Consider the following 15,264-nt stretch of genomic DNA (forward strand, 5'->3'; position numbering starts at 1 on the left):
CTTGCTTTGTTGCGTACCACCACCCCATGTTCATCTTGCTTGTTTCGAAAGACCCACTTTGTGCCGATGATGTTCTTGTCTTTCGGAGGAGCTTCGAGGACCCATACTTCATTGCGGGTGAAATTGTTCAACTCTTCTTGCATGGCCATCACCCAATCCGAGTCCTCAAGTGCTTCCTCTATGCTAGTGGGTTCAATACAAGAAACAAACGAGTGATGTTCGCAAAATGAAGCATGCTTAGAACGAGTTCTTACTCCTTTGGAAGGACTACCAATGATTTGACCAATTGGATGATCCTTGGAGATGCGACCATGCTTCACTAGTGGTATTTGCGTGGATGCTTGTTGGGGTGGATCATGAGTGACTTGTGCTTGTGGTGGAACATTTTGCTCTTCTTGTTCTTGGACTTGGGGTGTTGGCGTTGACACATTTTCTTGGGGTAGTGGATCAACTTTATCTTGATCTTCATTCGCTTGGGGTGCCGTGGAGGTGTTTGGTAAAGATGAGGAAGTTCCTCCCCCTTGATCATTGTCTTCATGCACCTCCTCCGGCTTGATATCCCCAATAGACATTTTCTTTAAGGCTTCTTCAATTTCTTCATCCCCTACATTTTCATAGCCAACAACCTCCTCTTGGGAGCCATTAGATTCATCAAACTCCACATCACATGTTTCTTCAACTAACCCGGAGGTTTGATTGAATACTCTATATGCTTTGGAGTTTGATGCATAACCAAGAAAGAAACCTTCATCACATCTACTTTCAAACTTGCCGAGCCTTTTCTTCTTATAAATGAAGCATTTGCAACCAAAGACTCGAAAGTATGATATATTTGGTTTCTTCCCGGTGATAAGCTCATATGGAGTTTTCTTGAGGAGTCGGTGAGGATACACACGGTTGGATGCATGACACGCCGTGTTGATTGCTTCCGCCCAAAACTTCTCGGACGTGCCATAATCATCCAACATTGCTCTTGCTAGGGTGATGAGTGTCTTGTTCTTTCTTTCCACCACACCATTTTGTTGGGGCGTGTAGGTGGCGGAAAACTCATGTTTGACTCCTTCTTCATCGCACCATTCTTCAATCTTCATATTTTTGAACTCGGTGCCGTTGTCACTCCGGATCTTCACGATTGGGGAATTGTATTCCCTTTGAGCTTTTCTTGCAAATGACTTGAAGATTTCCGGAGTTTCACCCTTATCGCCTAGAAACATGACCCAAGTGTAACGTGAAAAATCATCAACGATTACTAGGCAATAGAGGTTACCGCCAATGCTCTTGTATGAAGTTGGACCAAAGAGATCCATGTGTAGTAGCTCGAGCGGCTTGGAGGTAGACAACATCGTCTTGATAGGATGATGAGTTGCAACTTGCTTCCCGGCTTGACATGCTTTGCATAGCTTGTTCTTGTCAAAAGTGACGTCCTTTATGCCGGTGATCATCCCTCTCTTGTGGGCTTTCTTAAGGTTGCTCATGCCAATATGAGCAATTCTTCTATGCCAAAGCCACCCAAGGGACGACTTGGTGAAGAGGCAAGTCATGGTGCTTGTTTGCTTTGTAGAGAAATCCACCAAATAGATATTGCCATGCCTAAACCCCGTGAATACCAATGACTTATCTTTTTCATGAGTCACTACAACACCATTCTTGTCAAAGGCACATGTTAGTCCAAGATCACATAATTGTGCAATGGAGATGAGATTAAAACTAAGTGCTTCTACAAACAAAACATTTGAAATGGATAAATTTTTTGAAATTGCAATTCTACCCAAACCTAAGACTTTCCCCTTTGAGTTATCACCATAGGTGACATGTTCATGATCGCCGGGGTCTTCAAGTGAGGTGAACATGCTATTATTGCCGGTCATATGTTGAGAGCAACCGCTATCAAGTACCCAATGTTTTCCACCGGCTTTGTAGTTCACCTACACACATGAGAATTTATTTTTGAGTTTTCGGAACCCAAACAAGCTTTGGGCCTTGCACATGTGTGACAAGAGCTTTTGGGACCCAAAGTTGCTTGGGGAGCTTCTTCTTCGACTCCTTAGCAATTTTGCCAATGAACTTGGCCTTCACCTTGCCCTTCACTTTACTCAAGAGAAAATGATTATTTTGGAACATTGATGAGTAATTCTTGGGTAATTTAGGAAGAGGACGTGATGGTAAAGTGCACTCCCTAGTGTGGTGCCCGGTGACTTGGCAATGTTGGCAATATGAGCCAACTTCCTTGATGAAGCTTGTCTTGATCTCCGGAGAAGGAGTTGTAGCCATGTTTGGCTCCGGAAAAGAACCAAGACCTCTCTTACCATAGTCACGGGCATTGTTAAAGAGAATCTCCTTGTGGATGTATTCTCCCCTTGAGAGTTTCTCCACACTACTCTTGAGGCTTGCCACTTGATCCATCAATTCCTTTTCCCTAGAAGAGGCAAGCTTGGGCACAATATTAGTGGCATATGCATCAATGAGTAGGTCATCACATGAAGTAGAAGCATTGACCTTTTCATGAACAACTTTCTCAAGACTTGGGTCAATTACTTCATAAGCAAATTCAAGTTCTTGATACTTGTGAGCCAACTCCCTATGCTCTTGTTTGAGCTTTTTGTGGCTCTCTTCAACTTGCTTAGCAAGTACAAGTGACTCATTGTGCTTTTTGAGCAAGTCATTGTACTTACTAAGTAAGTCGGAGTGGGCAAGCTCTAACTTGGCATGAGTGCTCTCAAGAATTTTGACTTTGCCTTTTTCCCTCTTGATGACGGATGTATACTCATTGATGAGGTTAGTGAATTCATTAGGATCAAGCTCTTCATCACTATCATCTTCACTATCCACCTCACATACCTTGGTGTTACCTTTTGCCATGAGGCACATAGGAGGCGGTGGTAGAGGTGGTTCTTCATTGGTGAGGGCGATAGTGACAATGTCTTCTTCATCACTTGAGTCTTCGCTTGATGAGACATCGGTCACCCACTCTTGTTTCTCCACCAAGAAACTTTTCTTGGAGTGCCCTTTCTTCTTTGGGAAGAGCTTGGTCTTCTTGTCATGGGTCTTCTTCTTCCCAAATCTCTTGTTTTTGTTCTTCCTCTCCTCTTCTTCATCATCGCTTGAATCATGGCGATGCTTACTCTTGTTGTCCTTGCTTCTTTTGTCCGGCTTGGGGCAATTTGGACGGATGTGTCCTTTTTCGCCACAATTGTAGCAAATCTTGTTCTTGACATCCATTGGCCGGAACATTCCCTTCTTGGAGTCAAAGTTGAAACCCTTCTTATTGATCTTCTCATTCAAGCGTGTGAACTTTCTCATCATGAGAGCAAGTTCTCCATCATCTTCAACATCGGATGAGCTCTCCTGATGATCATTTTCTTCATTGCTTGAGCTTGAGTCTTGTTTGACCATCTTGAGCTTGCGGGATTTGTTTGTCTTGGTCTTTAGAGCAATTGACTTGCTTGATGTTGGCTCTTCGGTCATACAAAGAATGCTCATTTCATGAGCGCGAATTTCGCCCACAAGTTCTCCTAATTCCATTGTGGCGAGATCCTCCTTTTGAAGCATAGCATTGATAATGTTATACTTGGGCTTCGGGAGGAGCATGAGGATCTTGCGGTTGATGGATGCACTGTCAATTTTGGATATTTCAAGTGCATTAATGTCCTTGACAATGACATTCAAGCGAGAATACATATCATTGCAATTTTCATGAGCTAGCATTTTGAAGGAATCATACTTAGCTCTAAACAAGTGATATTTTTGCTCACGAACTTTGGTGGAACCTTCATGAATCTCAATGAGCTCCTTCCAAATATCACTTGCTAGGTCCATGCCATTAACTCTAGCAAAGACCTCCTCACTAATAGCTTCGAAAATTGCATTTCTAGCTCTAGCATTCCATTTTAATTGGTCGGGGGTGGGATCTCCGGTGAACCCGACTTTAGTTGCCAACCATACTTCGGGGGCAATCGCATCTAGGTATGCGGCCATGCGAACTTTCCAATAGGCAAAGTTCTTGCCCTCGAAGTGCGGCGGCGAACCACCCATCTTGGCCATAGCTCTAGGCGGTGAAGCCTAATGATCCAAATGAGCAACGAGGCTCTGATACCAATTGAAAGGATCGATGGACCAAGAGGGGGGGTGAATTGGGCCTTTTTCAATTTCTAAAACAAGATAAAGCAACCTTAACCTATGCAAAACTAGAAAGGCACCAATTCACCAACCGGATAACTAAACAACCTACACAAGCTAGATAAGATAAAAAGAGATAAAGCCTAGCAAGGTAGAGCTAACTAGTCATCCCTAAATCAAGCACATGAATGAATTGCATGAAAGACAATGCTTGAATAAGTAGAGTGGACAAGAGACAACCGGATTTTTCCCGTGGTATCGATGTGTTGGCACACACCCCTAATCCACGTTGTGACACTCACAAAGAGTATTGTCACCTCCCAAGTCACCAAGACGAGGGCGCTCACTAAGAGTCTCCGTTCACCATCCCGGTGTGGTGGAGATCAAGCCACGTACAAGTCTCTTCTCCGGGCTTCCACAATCCTTGGCAAGCTCCGCGAGAATCACCTCGATCACCAAGATCGCCTAGGTGATGCCAATCACCAAGAGTAACAAGCTAAGGCCTTCACTTGAGCAAGAACCAATCACCAAGAATGGATGCACACAAGCTTCTCTCTACTCAAGTCCTTAATCTTGCTTCTTGAATGATTGAATGAACAAGTGTATGTAATGTTGAAGCTCAAGGTGTCTCTTGACTATAATATGTGTGTTTGGATGTTGCCTGGTGTCAAGAGTAGTAGAATGACCCATTGGAGGGGTATATATGGGCAGCTCACACGAATAGAGCCGTTGGAGAAAAAGCTGCCAGAAAAACTGCGTAGCGCCGGTTAATCCGACGTCCCTCCAATAATCATCGTCGGTTTAACCGGTGTAAGTAAACTCCCCTTCTGAAAACTAGCCGTTACTGTTTGGGAAAATTAACCGACGTGACATCGGTTTAACCAGTGAGTGTAGTCATCCATTGATCAACAGAAATACCAAGTCACTGGACAACTGCACCGACGTCCAATTTCAAATAGCGTCGGTTTAACCGGTGAGTGTAGTTGTCCACTGATCAACTGAAAACCGAGTCTCTGGACAACTGCACCGACGACCAATTTCAAATAACGTCGGTTTAACCGGTGTATTGACTTGTCCTGACCTGTAGACCATGTTTAACCGACGTATAGAAAACTTGAGGCGTCGGTTAATCCGGTGATAATGATTTTTCTGATTTTGCCCTTTCTGACTTGAGTCTTGAATGAAATCCAAATATTTCTTGAGATATAAGTTAAGAACCACTTATTTGAGCTTCTAGAAACCTGAGTGACCATTGTGTGCATCCATTTTCAAATGACCATGTCCATGCTCAAGTTACTAAGCCTAAACCCCTCTTAATAGTGCGATCACTACAAAACTATAAAACCTATACTAACCTAAGTGTCCTTCTCAACCTTATGACACTTAGGACTAGAAAGATCCTTAGTCTTGACATATTATTGAGTTGAATGCCGAGATCGCCTTTTTGAATAATGAAAATTAGGGGCCTCTTTTGACATATAACCAAATGAGCGATAATGATCTATAAATCTGCACAAACTCATTAGTCGCAATAATGGTTGTCATTAATCACCGAAACATACCTTGAGGGCCTAGATGCTTACAACGTTCACCGGGTCTTCAGAAAACCCATGCTCGGGCTCCGGAACTAGTTCGTAGTCTTCGTCGTCGAGTGTCGTTGACTCTACATGATGTGCAATAATTTAAATTAGGTGGTTCTTGAGTTAAGAATTTTACTTCACAATAAAGTTGCAATCCAACAATTGATAAACAATAACTTCATAGCACAAGAAATTTGAATTTAACCCTAGTATGGGCATATCAATTCAATTATTAGTTGAATTAATTGAATTAGGTTAGCAAGTTTGATTTTTATTTTGAAATCCACAGAGGCTATGGCTTTGAATTTTTGTGGGTAAGCTTACCTCTAGTGGATGAGCTTACTATGAATTTTTCATAATTTTCCAAAAGCAGAAACTAAAGTATTTGATTTAAGTTCAAATTTCAAATCTAAATTCAAACCTTAGGCAAAACAGTGACCTAAATTCCTAAAAAATTTACTATGAACTACTTATTTACGGTATATCATATGGTAAAAAGATCTTAGCATGAAAACCTTAGTAACATTCTTGAATAAATTTTAACCAATTTAAGCTTGATTTGTATATGTTTAATTTATTTCAAGTTAGGATTCAATACTGTAATTGAAATTCGCACACAAGCTTACTCATAACATAACCAGGCTACATACCAAAAATCACAGGTAATAGAGCTAGCATGCAAAAGTTATACTCAAGATACCCTTTTGCTAAACTTTAAAATAACTCAAAAAGTATTTGGTTTCAGGCCAAACTCTAGTAACAAAAGTAGTCGAGCTAAACACCTAGAGTAAATGGGTTTGATAATTTCTGGATTTTTTTATAAATTCCTATGAATTTTTAAAGTTGGCTGATTTGAGATAGGGGGGTTCTGATTTTCCACAGAAAGGCCCCTGGAAAGTTTTAAATCCTTGCAATTGGGTCCTTGGCCGGGCTACACAGAGAACCCGATCGATGACGACCGAATTCCGGCGAGGGGGCTCACCGGTAGCGAGGGGCAAGTGGGGGAAAAGGTTCAGGAGCTCACGGCGGTCAAGGGGGTGGCCGGTGTCGGGGAAGAGAGGGGCTGGGGCGGCGTATCGACGGCGAACAGGGGCGGGCGGCAGAGCTCCGAGGGACAACGACGGCGTTCCGGTGGCCGGAGGGCAGGAGAGCGGCGAGGAAGTAGCTAGGAAGCTTCCTCGGGGTGATGCGGTGCTGGTGGTGTGCTTGGCCGGGGCTAAGAGGCAGTGGATCGTCGGGACGACGGCGAGACCGAGCGGCGGCGGAAGCTCGAGCTCCCCGGCGCAGTGGTCCGGTCGATCTAGTGCGGGAGAGCGAAATTGGGTAGGCCTGTGAGCATCAGCGGGTGGCAGGGGTGCTGCTGGAGCACTGGATCGAGGGTGGAGGTGGCGGAGGCGGCTGTCGATGGCGAGCAGGAGCTACGGCGAGGTGTGGAGCTCAGGAAAGAGGAAGGCAGTGGAAATGCAAGTGCGTGAAGGCAATAGTGAGTTCGTGGGGAGCTCCAGGACATGTTTCAAGTCAAGAAAGAGACACGGCGGGCGAGAGCAGGTGCTGGCAAGCTCGGCGGCGCGCGTGGCGGCTCGGGTGACGGCGACACGCGCTGTTCCAAACCAAGTGTGTCATTAAAGAGCGTTCCAGTCATATGATTATTGATGGAGATAGCTACAACAATTTGGCTAGCAGCGATATGGTGGAGAAGCTTGCACTTAGCACCAAACCACACCCACATCCGTATCACATTCAATGGCTAAACAACAGTGATAAGGTTAAAGTAACGAGGCTGGTGCGCATTAATTTTTCAATCGGATCATATCAAGATGTTGTTGAGTGCAATGTTATGCCTATGCAAGCTTGTCATATTCTGCTCGGTAGACCTTGGCAATTTGATACGGATTGTGTGCATCATGGTAGATCAAATCAGTTTTCGCTCTTGCACCATGATAAGAAAATTATGTTGCTTCCTATGTCTCCTGAAGCTATTGTGCATGATGATATTGCTAGAGCTGCCAAAGCTAAAAATAAGAATAATAAAATTGTCAAGTCGGTTGCTAATAAGAAAGATGAGATATGACTGAAAGGAGCTTGCTTGCTTGCTACTACATCTGATATTAATGAATTGATTGCTACCACTTCTGTTGCTTATGCTTTGATTTCGATTCACGATATGCAGCGCTCCTTGCCCCCTGCTGTAGCTAATGTTTTGTAGGAGTATTCTGATGTGTTTCCAAGTAAAATACCAGCGAGGCTGCCACCAATACGAGGGATTAAGCACCAAATTGATCTAATTCCAGGTGCATCGTTTCCCAACAGTGCGCCGTGTAGGACCAATCTTGAAGAAATGGAAGAGATTCGCGACAAGTGCAAGAAATACTCGATAAAGGTTATGTACGTGAGTCCCTTAGTCCTTGTGCTGTTCCGGTTATTTTAGTGCCCAAGAAAGATGGAACATGGCGTATATGTGTTGATTGTAGAGCTATTAATAATATCACAATTCGATATCGACATCCTAGTCCACGTTTGGATGATATGCTTGATGAATTGAGTGGTGCTGTTGTGTTTACCAAAGTTGATTTGCGTAGTGGGTACCACCAGATTCGTATGAAATTGGGAGATGAATGGAAAACTGCTTTCAAAACTAAGTTCGGGTTATTGAGTGGCTAGTCATGCGTTTTGGGTTAACTAATGCACCTAGTACCTTCATGCAATTAATGAACGAGGTTCTGCGTGCTTTCATTGGAAAATTTGTTGTTGTCTACTTTGATGATATATTGATTTACAGCAAATCTATGGAGGCACATCTTGATCATTTACGTGTTGTTTTTAATGCTTTATATGATGCACGTTTATTTGGTACCCTTGAGAAGTGCGTCTTTTGCAGAGATCGAGTATCTTTTCTTGGCTATGTTGTTACTCCACAGGGAATTGAAGTTGATCAAGCCAAGGTGGAAGCTATTCAGGGATGGCCTATACCAAAGACCATCACATAGATGCGGAGTTTTCTAGGACTTGCTAGGTTCTATCGTGGCTTCGTGAAGGATTTCAGCACCATTGCGGCACCGTTGAATGCGCTTACGAAGAAGGGGTTGCCCTTTTCTTGGGGTACCACACAAGAGAATGCGTTCACCATGTTGAAAGATAAGTTGACACATGCACCTCTCCTCCAATTTTCTGATTTTAATAAGACCTTTGGGCTTGAACGTGATGCTAGTGGAATTGGTTTGGGTGGTATTTTGTTACAAGATGGTAAATCTGTTGCATATTTTAGTGAGAAATTGGGCGGACCTATTCTGAATTATTCTACTTATGATAAGTAATTGTATGCTCTTGTGCGCATATTAAAAACATGGTAGCATTATTTGTAGCCCAAAAAGTTTGTTATACATTCTAATCATGAATCTTTGAAGCATATTCGTAGTCAAGGAAAACTGAACCGTAGACATGCTAAGTGAGTTAAATTTATTGAATATTTTCCTTATGTCATCAAACACAAGAAAGGGAAAGAAAACGTCATTGCTGATGCTTTGTCTAGGCGATATACTTTGTTGACACAACTTGATTGCAAGATTTTTGGTTTGGACACAATTAAAACACAATATGTGAATGATGCTGATTTTAAGGATGTCTTGCTGCATTGTAAGATGGAAAAGCATGGAATAAATTCATCGTCAATGATGGGTTTGTGTTTCAAGCTAACAAGCTATGCATTCCAGCTAACTCCGTTCATTTGTTGTTGTTCCAGGAAGCGCATGGAGGTGGCTTGATGGGGCATTTTGGAGCAAAAAAGATAGAAGATGTACTTGCTGGTCATTTCTTTTGGCAAAAAATGAGAAGAGATGTGGAGCGATTTGTTGCACGCTGCACTACATGTCAAAAAGCTAAGTCACGATTAAATCCGCATGGTTTGTATATGCCTTTACAAGTCCTAGTGCTCCTTGGGAGGATATTTCTATGGATTTCGTGTTGGGATTGCCTAGAACTAGGAAGGGACGTGATATCGTTTTCGTGGTTGTGGATAGATTTTCTAAGATGGCACACTTTATACCATGTCATAAAACTGATGATGCTACACATTTTGCTGATTTGTTTTTTGAGAAATTGTTCGTTTGCATGGTGCGCCAAAAACAATTGTTTCTGATTGTGATGCCAAATTTCTTAGCCACTTTTGAAGAATTTTATGGGCAAAATTTGAAACTAAGATTCTATTTTCTACCATTTATCATCCCCAAACTGATGGTCAAACTGAAGTTGTTAACCGAACCTTGTCTACCATGTTAAGGGCTGCTTTAAAGAAGAATATTAAGTTGTGGGAAGAATGTTTGCCTCATGTTGAGTTTGCTTATGATCGTTCCATGCATTCTACTACAAAGATGTGCCCCTTTGAGATTGTTTATATCTTGATACCTCATGCTTCTATTGATTTAATGCCTTTGCCCAATTCTAAAAAATTGAACTTTGATGCTAAGCAACATGCTGAACTGATGTTAAAACTGCATAAACAACTAAAGAAAACATAAAGCGCATGAATTCTAAGTATAACCTTGCTGGTGGTAAAAGAAGAAAGCAATTGATTATGAAACTTGGTGAATTGGTTTGGTTGCACTTACGAAAGGATAGGTTTCTTGCTTTGAGAAAGTCTAAATTGATGCCTCGGGCTGATGGACCGTTTAAAGTGCTAGAGCAAATTAATGATAATTCATACAAGCTAGACCTGCCTGTAGATTTTGGGGTTCGTTCCACATTTAATATTGCAGATTTGAAGCCATATTTGGGAGAGGATGATGAGCTTGAGTCGAGGATGACTCAAATGCAAGAAGGGGAGGATGATGAGAATATCACCACCAACGATACATCCACACTTACACTAGCATCTATTTCGCCAACACCACATGGTTCTATTACTCACGCTTGTGCTCATCGGCTTACCCATCAAGTAAGTTCACTCTTAAGCTCAGGTGCATCATATTTAGACAATGGAGACACGTGCACTCTTATTTTACGCAGGAACAATGGATTGGATCAAAAGGGAAGAGGCATCGCGCAGGCTGGATTCGGACTGCAGGACAGACACGACTTGTGACGGCCTTCATGACTTCTTCAGGACGCCATTTTGGGTGTTCAAGTCCTGGAAAAATTATCCAATCTACTTTCCAACGGATCCGGAATCACCTCCATATCTGTTCTGAGTCAACCGCAATCGTTGATTTACTACAGTCCTTTTCAGCCCACAGTGTTGCGTCAATCTATTTTGGCCCAATGGGCCGTGTATCAAGTTTAGTCCAACTCGGACACGTCCTAGGGTTGGGATACAACCCTAGCACCCTTATAGTCATTCTTGCACTTCCTTATAACCCTTAGCCGCCGCCAAGAACACTTGTGTTTTTGTTAGATGCAAGTTTAGCTTTTGCTACGTCCTTGTAGGCGCGCATGCTGATCCAGCAGCCCATCCACTTATTTTCGGAACCCCACCATATTTGAGATTCAGTCTGAGACCTTCAATTACATCTCGTATTTTTCAGTACTTATTCTTGTTAGTTCTTTGATTGCTTTGCAGGACGAGTGCCCTAGTGGCCGGGGTGTCGCGCTCCACAAGATCGCGGCAACCATAGAAGGTGGTGTATTGGTTGCTAAGGTGCAGCGTCCTTGGAAGGCTGTAGTCGGGCCGTGAACGTCGTCTCCTCCATCAATGGAGTTATCCCACACCTCTCATGGAAAAAGCAGGAACAATCCCTAGCAGGTTCACATCACCAAATATCAAGCATCACTTAGGAGGAGATCATAGCAGCTCTACTTCAACCATATCATAACTCACAACAACTTAGATTTGGATCATGCTATTGCTACCCACAAGTTTCAAGCTCAAGGTCTGAACATTTAGCCAACAAACTCAAAATTAGGTAGAGCACTAAGTTGTAACTAGGCATACAAAAAAAAATTAACAGAGCAACTATTCATCATCTCAACAAGGAAAACTACACATGCTTAGTACACATAAGAAAGCAAGTAAATATTTTTGATCTTTTCTTAGTTTTGCGAATTTTTATTTTGTTTTAGATTTTGCAATTTTTTTTATTTTATTTCATTCATAAGGTTTGAAAACAGTAAAAAGATACAAGATACAAGGTACCTCTCATGGGGGTCCTCGCCTAAGCTAGCTTCAGGCTTACTGCTGTTGGTCGGGGTTGTACCCCCTTCAACGGAAGTAAGCCCTCCACTCCTCCTCCTACTGCTGCAATTGCCTCTGCTCCATGGCGTGGATCCTCTCGTTGGTGTGTCGGTGCCACGTCTGGGTGGACTGGGTGTGCTGGTCTAGCAACTCCTAGATGTTGTTGACCTGGACCCTAAGCTTGCCTAGCTGCTAAGTGACGGAGCTGAATCCTCAACTCGAGGTCGTGCGTCGTGCGAGATGTGAGACCCCGCTGGAGCTGGAGCTGGAGCTGGTGGACCGGCATGCTTGGGCTTGCCGTGCCCACTCATCGGTGCTTGCGCTATGCCATGATGACCCACCGGCCTCATGCGGATATGATGGCTGAGGGTATGGAGGTGGTGGAGTCGGCGCCGCTTCTCTTCTGGCCCTACTCCGTGTCATCCTGCCAGGCAAACCAGAAACACTATGCCTGCAGGCCACCTCTAAAGAGGGATGATTAGCAACTGGCAGTTATATGAATTGTACCCTGCATTTGGTAATAGAATCTCATTTGCATGGCCTAGGAAGAAGAAGATCAAAGAGTCATTCGGGCCTTTCTTGAGTGTGTGACCATAAATCAAATAAGACTCATCAATAAGAACACGGGGGTCCTCAATGAAAGGAATGACATTCCCATCTAAGATCCCCATGCTCGAAGCGATGCGAGTGATCAAAGAAGTGCACTCAATAAGACTCGTCATCTTGAAATTCGTAAGCCATTGCTTAACCACTATCATTATGGTGGATATTTTGATCTTATTGACCATGGCATATAGGATCATCAACTCACTGTTGTGCATGGGCTAAACATCATTCCTTGGGAAGAGGGTGATGGCCAACCATTTGTGCATCAAGTGAAGAGTTGGGTTTTGAATATCATTGCACCGAGGTGCAAACTTGCCATGGACAACATGACCTGAAATCAAACCCCAAAATTCGTGGCGATTAAAACCGCGGCAAGCTTGTTCAAGAGAAATTGGCAAGCGCGTGCCAAAACTAAGGTGGTGACTTAAATTTTCCAAGTAAGATAGAACTCATTTCCAAAGAGTCAAAAAGAAATTCCATCATCCACCTCCTGAAGAGTGCAAATAAACTGAATGGTGAGGAGACGAGAACCATTCTCCTCAACGGGCACAAAACCATCCCATCCAATTGCATGCCAAACGCGAGCAAAGTCTACGTCCATACCTATCTTCTTGAGGAGGTCCGGGTCGAAGACTTTGGTGTGACCAAAGTCCCGATGCTTGAGGATGGCGTAGGCTTGTATCTCGCAATTGTCCCGCAAGTCAAGGTAGGGTGCGTCGTCGTCGTCATCTATCTCCATGTCCTCGGCTTGCGGCTCAGCTTGCACTTCGGCTTGTTCCTCTTGTTCTTCTTCATAGTCCATCATGCTCGGGCTCGGCGTTGGTTCGGGGGTGTGGTGAGAGCTCGAGCCATCCTGACGAGCTTGTGCCTGTCATCTTCTTCCAAGAATTGCAGAGATACGAATCGATTTTACATCTTGCAGGAGATAACTGATCACATGTCACGTACGTGTTCCATGAAAACCGTGTTCCATAAAAACCGTACGTGACAAGCTTTCACAAGGAAGATACTAAACCTTGAACCAAGCTGACAAGCTCACCCAAATCCAAGTTCGTGCCCCCATATTGGTCCCACCACCCCCTCCCCCCTCGAGCCTGACCTCAATACGAGTTTCAGTTTACGACCCCGCCAACTTCCCACTTCGAGTGGGGTACAATTTGGTTCAAGTATTTAGGTCAACCAAGCTACCAGGCATACTCGTTCCATATGTCAGCATGTGACTAGTAAGTTCAATGCTCCATCAAGGTTAAACATACCATAAATTTCTTATTTCTTTCTTTGTAGGAGTGAGGATAGAGTTAGAACTCCTTTTCTACTATGCGCTCAATGACCAACTCAACCTTTTTGCTCAACTGAGCACACTGCATAGGAACCTTATTTATCTTACTAGGTATGACGGTATATACTGGAGTTAGGTATAGATTATGGTTGACTATTGTTTGACTAATCTTTGACAAATCTTTTCTGAGTAGGTGCCAAAGATATCCTTAGTTGAGTAGGTACCAAAGATATCCTTAGTACCAGAAAGGTATACATGCATAAAATTGGTTGATCATGCAACTTCTGGACCTAAGCATTCAAGTGCAATACATAAAATAATAATATAAGTTAGAAAAATTAGTAGGCTTAGATACTCCGGTGCTTGCCGGACTTCTCTTTGTGAAGTGAAGCTTAGACTTGGGAGTTTTTCAACAAACTTTATCTTGATCAACTTCCTTTCTCCTCTTCCGAAACTTCGAACGACAGCTTCACAAACTTGACACAGACGACCGTGATTTCAAGCTCTAAGGGTATGATATGCAGAGTCAGTGTACGCAGAACATGTTTGAAAAGGATAAAAGCTTTGCTTCTCGATAAAGTTGAGATCCCAACACCTAATTACCCTTCTAAAAACTCACATTTTATCCTAATTATTTAAACCCTAAATAAAATTTTAAACAATTATTTATGGTTATGTTGAATTCTTCTACACTAAGAAAACTCTAATTTTCTATTTATTATTATTCCTAATCATTTCTAATAATTGGTTAACAACTATCCAAATTTTATTATTATAGTAAATAAGAATTTAAGTGTTTATTTAAATCCTTTTAGAATAAAGGAAATAAATAAATATTAAGTCTTATTATAAATCTAGGGTTATTATATTTTCATGCATAAAGGAAAATAGAAAAAACTTAACAAAATTGGTTTGACTATTTTTGGAATTTTCTAAAATTTATAATGAATTTAAACATGTTTCAGCAATTTAAAGAAATCTAACTAAAATTATTTGCATAAAACCCCCTGGACTTCTCTCTCTTTTACACTTCCACCCCTCCCCTCTCTGTTCTCTTCTTACAGGTGGGGCCTCCTCTGTTTCTCCTTCCCTCTCTGCTCACGGCCACGGCCGAGGAACATGGGCAACGGCGCCGCTAGCCTCGCCGGCGGCGAGCCTGTCCGGCTTCCAGCCTTGGGCCTATGGCCTTCCTGGCCGCTCAGTGCAACCCCCTGCCCTCCTTTTCCCCCTCGCGCTGCAGCCCATCGGTGTAGGACACTGCCGCCCGCGGCTGCAGCCGCTCGCCCACGGCGGCGACGATGTTCCGGTGACACCAGATGTCGGAATCAGCTCAAAGAGTACCCACACCCCCTCAAGAACTCTCCCAGGCAAGAAGCTAAGCCTCGCAGCGACCGGATCCAAGGACCCTGCGGCGGCGCCATGGTGCTGCGGCGCACGGCGTCGAGAGCGACATTCCAGCCCAACCTGCAGCGCTCCAAACCAACACACGGGTGCCAAAGCACCACAAGCCCACAAACAAC

The sequence above is a fragment of the Panicum hallii genome, chromosome 2 (assembly GCF_002211085.1).
Source record: "Panicum hallii strain FIL2 chromosome 2, PHallii_v3.1, whole genome shotgun sequence".
NCBI lineage: Eukaryota > Viridiplantae > Streptophyta > Magnoliopsida > Poales > Poaceae > Panicum > Panicum hallii.